Source organism: Vipera ursinii (genome assembly GCF_947247035.1).
Source record: "Vipera ursinii genome assembly, chromosome: 6".
Taxonomy (NCBI): Eukaryota; Metazoa; Chordata; class Lepidosauria; order Squamata; family Viperidae; genus Vipera; species Vipera ursinii.
Window position 1 is genome coordinate 80,477,696 of NC_139515.1, and position 5,466 is coordinate 80,483,161.

Here is a 5,466-nt window from a genome sequence, read left to right on the forward strand (position 1 = left end):
CCTGGGATTGACCCCCATTTTTTAATTAACTCCGGGCAGAGAAGTGTTTAGACAAGCCAGCTCTGCCTATTTCCTCCTGCTAGCTACAAGATTACAAACTTTCTGCTCTAACCACAAGTAGATAGTTATTTCTCTTTTTTATCATAGCAGGTGCCCAGTACCCATTAGACCTTTAACTGTTAAAATGTAACCTTTTCCCCTAGTTGTTCCCTAAACTAAGCCACTCTGGGGGTGAAAGGGGAAAGAAGGATTCAGGGCTATAAAAAATGCCCAACCACAATCCCTTTGTGAATTGAATTCTGGAAACTTTGTCATTTGGGCTCACTGTGCATATTAGGAAAGAGCCCTTGGTGTTGCGAGCAATTAATTGGGCAATCTAAATAAACTTGATGTCGTTTGTTTGAGTCTTGGCACTTTATTGTACATCTTCCTGCTTCTGTAACCATCCTGCAGATTTTAAATTAGGGGTAACACAAGAATTTCAGAAACACACTGTTCCATGTCTTTTAAGCTACTTTATTTGTCTCCTGGTGGAGGATATTGTCTCATTACTCAGTGGAAGTAAGCCGCCTTTACCAATCACATTAGCTCCTGCATATGGAAGGCACAAGCATCATCTTGTCTTTCAATTCACACTAGCCCAATAGGGAAATGGTAGCATAGAATTCTAGTGATGGGAGGGACCTTTGAGGTCTTCTAATCCCAATCTCCGGTTCATAACAGGAAGCTTCATACCATCCCTGACAAATGGTTGTCTAGCCTTGGCTTAGAAACCTCCATTAATAGAGCCCACAATTCCAGGAAGCAGGCTTAATAGAGGAGATTCCTGTATTAACAATGCAGTAAATTGTTCCTCTTAATTGCAATTTGGGTCTTCTTCTATGAAGTTTTCACCTACTAGTTCCTGTACTGTCCTATAGAGGTCCTAGATTTTGGCTGGGGCTGCTTACTGCCATGTCAGTCAATAATAAAGCTCCTTTATCTGTGACTTTACCAAGGATGAACAGGCCAACCTGACATGTATTATTCAAATGGATCTATGACAACTCGCCATAGCCAAATCGCCACCGGACAATTCTCCATGACCAAACTCGCTGCGGGACAAAGGTTGCACTAATACCAAAGAAATAATGGAATAGAATTATTAAAGAATGCCAAAGGAGGGACAAAATGAAATCTGAATGACAAAAATTAAAATATTTTTTAACCATTTTAAATAATTAAACTGAATTGTTGAATTAACCACAGCAAGTTGTTCTATGGTGAGTTGGCTTAAGGTTCCTAAGTAACATGGGATTATACTGGATGTTCTGCTAGACCAGGGGTCTTCAAACTTGGCAACTTGTGGATTTCAACTCCCAGCTGGCTGAGGAATTCTGGGAGTTGAAGTCCACAAGTCTTAAAGTTGCCAAGTTTGAAGACCCCTGTGCTAGAGCTAGACTATTCTGCTGAAGTCTTGGCCTCTGCCTGGAACAGAGGAGAAATAGCAAGAGCCTTGGACAAAATTGTGCCCATGCTCCTGTTTTCCCAGAAATCAGTATAAGACTTTTCTGGGATAGGATATTTAAAGACAAAGGCATATTCAGCTTGGTTATTTTATTATTTTTCCATCATGGATGGATACTTTTTCTTCGGAAGAGATTTGGGTGAAACGACAAGAGGAATCAAAAGAAACAATGAACATTTTTTCTTATTCAAAACAAGCCCACTGCTGTTTTCAAAGCAAAGACGCCAATGTGCCAAGATTACATTCAGAACACTTTTGTCCAACAATGTTTATTAAAAAAAAACACAAATGTTGAGGGGGGGGGCGGGTATGGAAGAGATGTTTTGTTTATTTTAGGAAGCTAGGAGAGTTAATGATTTCCTAAATGAACTTCAGAATCCCCTCACTTGAAGATAGGAATTCTTTCTGGAAGTTTATGCCAATGATGCTATAACTGTTGCAGAACTGGATCCATAACCCAGGTAAGCTAATTTTACTTCTTGGTTATCCTACAATCTGCTGATTAGTATTGGACTTCTGCTGAGGCTTTTTATAGATAGGATTTTTATATGCTGGCTAAAATAAGATGTTGGTCCTGAATTTTCTTTAATGGATTGCGTTGATTTAATAGAATGGAGGAGGCTGAATGCCCTTAAATATTTATTATATTTAATATAATTAATTTCACCTTGGAGAATTCTTTACATCATCTTGATTTGCTTCTTACTCATTTTTCAATTGCCTGTTCTTGCGCTCTAACCGCAATTTCATTCATAGACCTTCACAGCTTATCCTGTTTATTCAAGCTTTTCCCATGTACTAAAAGAAATTCCCCCGTCTACCGTAATTTGCTGTGTGCTGTGGATGTCTCCTAAACAACTTCAGTAGAGTCTCACTGCAAAAGATTCAGTTGGAAAATCTGTCCCACCTAATGGGGACATGTTCTTGGAAGGACATTTTTAAAGAAAAGAGGAGAGGGTAACACGGCTATTTTTTTTAATCACACAATCATTTTGCTTATTAATTGAATCAGTTACAACCAATCGTACTAATGTGGAGCATTTCAGAGACCCAAAGAATACGCCATCTAAAGTACTCGTATACTCATATACATATAAAGTACTCAAGAAGGTTGGAAAAGATTATGAAGAACATCTAGATCTTAAAATAGCTGGCTGGGGAATTCTGGGAGACCCCTGCCCTAAGGCTTTATAAATAATATTAATGCCTAACTTATAAGGTAACAATCTCTTTCAAACCAGTCTTTTTCACTGCTTGTTGTACAGGTAGTCCTTGACATTTGTTCAGTGACTGTTTGAAATTACGATGGTGATGAACAAAGAGACTTATGACCTGTACTCAAAGTTACAACTGGTATCATGGGCCCAAATAACATGATTTGGGTGCTTGGCAATCTGCCCACCTTTATGATTGACCTCAGGGACACTGAAAGTACCCTGACTGCCTATACTTCCCCCCCCCCACATTCCCCCTCACTTGTTCCCTTGCATCTACTTCCCACCCGGCTGGGTCCCCACAGCCTTAGGTCTGCTTCCTTCCCCACTGGGACCTGCATATATGGGCCTTTTCCCCACCCTATCATGCTTTGCTCCACTTTCCTGTTCCAAAGATTGCCTTTTTGAAAGAGAATCAGTCAAATTGCCTTGCAGCCTTGCTATTCAGAAGCCATCTTGTGCATCCCAGAAGTGGGTGCCATTTTGGAAGCGGCCACAGTTCTCACAAGCTAAGAATTGCATCTGGTCTCAAAAATGGCATCCATTTCCAGGATGGAAAGAAGTGTCTTCTGTACAGGAGGGGCACATGGTGCATTGGCCGGTTCTCTTTAGCAGGGATCTCCAAAATTGGCAACTTTAAGACTTGTGGACTTCAATTCGCAGAATTCCCCAGCCAGCATGTCTTATAGTCTTACAAGCATGTCTTGCCAAATTTGGAGAGCCCTGCTCTTTAGGTAAAGTGCTCAGACACCCCACAACCTTTTACAGGGGCTGCCTCGAACCATTCAGGAAGTGGCGACCATTCCCACAGTCTCTCAGAAGGTCACAATTTCCCACTGGGATGGGAAACTAGCCATGGGATGCCTCAGGGGCTGGAAGCAGCTCTTTGAGGCCTAATACAGACCACATATTAACAGGAGATGGCTTCCCCTATTCCCTGAGGCACCTCGTGTTCCCCTTGATGACCCATGCAGTCACTTAAGGACCAAAACAGAGACAGCTGCGATTGTGGTCATTAAGTGAGGCAATCACATAGGTGCCCCACTTAACAACCACAAAAACTTGCAACCATAATTCTGGGCTCAAATGTGGTAGAAAATTAAGATCTACCTGTATTACATTTTTTTTTAAAAAAATGAACACATTTTCAACAGTATAGATCCGAACTAGACCGTGTTGTTTCTCTGGGCCACATATGTGTGTGTATGTGGGTATATCCATATTTTATTTTATTTATTTATTTTTGTCATGTTTATGCAGTGTATATTGGAGATGGTTACCCTTTGACAGCTGTATGCAACAAAATCTCATTCTAATATATGCTGATTAGTATACATTTAAAATGACAATAATGATCCTATCCTATCCTATCCTATCCTATCCTGTCCTGTCCTGTCCTTTTTAACCAATGTTGATTTCATTTAAGATTGCTTTTATTGGTCCTCCAGAGTTCTTCCAGGAGGAAAAATGGCACTGAAAGATGTTAAAAACAGTTTAAAAAGCAGCATGGTGTCCAAGAGCTAAAAGGCTTAGTAGTGCTACCAATTGACCTCATCTAGATGCCATCTGTTGGTTATCTAGATGTTTATAGGCCAGATCTAGTATCCCTAAAATGGCCACAAAAGATTTTGCCATCTTAGCATAACGCCCTGCTTTCATCTATCATGTTTTCAGAACTAAAAGGTTCAAATCAGTCTCTGATTATGTCATCTGAGGATGTCTTTCCCACTACAGATAGTAGAATGTGAGGCACATGGAAAATGGTTGTCAGCTATGGAAGCATTTCTACACCCAAATTTGGTGCACTTTGAAAAAATCTGGACATATAGAGATATTCTAAATTTTGAAGGGAATTTAAAATCTAAACAAGAAATGGAAAACCAGGGCATCAACCTATAATGGTGGGCACATTTACAAAAGCAAACTAGATATGATAAAACTGTATAGATTTTATAAGGAACAAATGGTATTTGATAAGAGATTGTTAACCTCAGATGAGAAATTAATTAAGAAAATGTATAATTTTTATTAACTTTGGAAATGGAAAGCGAACAAGTTAAAGAAACAATGATAAGATGAGTGAAAATTTTTGGATATAATATAGAATTAGAAAAATGGCAAACTTTATGGGAAAGAAATTACAAATTGACAATGTCAACTTCTTATAAAGAAAAATTATATAAAATGTCCTATAGATGGCATTTGCCACCAGCAAGATTAGGAAGAATGTTTAAAAATATGTCAGATAAATGTTGGAAATGTAAACATAAGTTAGGCATGTATTATCATGTTTGGTGGACATGTGATAAAGTAAAGAACTATTGGGAAAAGATACATACTTGGCTAGAAAAGATGTTGAGAGAACATGTAGGTTTTAAACTTGAACTTTTTTTATTGGGTATAATGCCAGAAAAGACTAACAAACAAAGCCTATATTTGATTTTGCATTTCACAACAGTGGCAAGACTTTTATTTGCGCAATATTGGAAAAATGAAGGAATACCGTCAGATGAAGAAATAATAATAATAAAAAATACTAGAATGCGCAGAGATGGACAGATTGACTATGAGATTGAAAGAAAAAGAAGAAACAGAATATTACCAAACTTGGGATTTATTTTATCGATGACTAGAGGAAAGAATAAAGGATTAGGAATTAAATATGTTCAGTATTAGTGAATGTAAACTCAGCACGTTGATTGAAAAATTATTATTGTATGCATGAAATTTTTTTAATAAAAACTT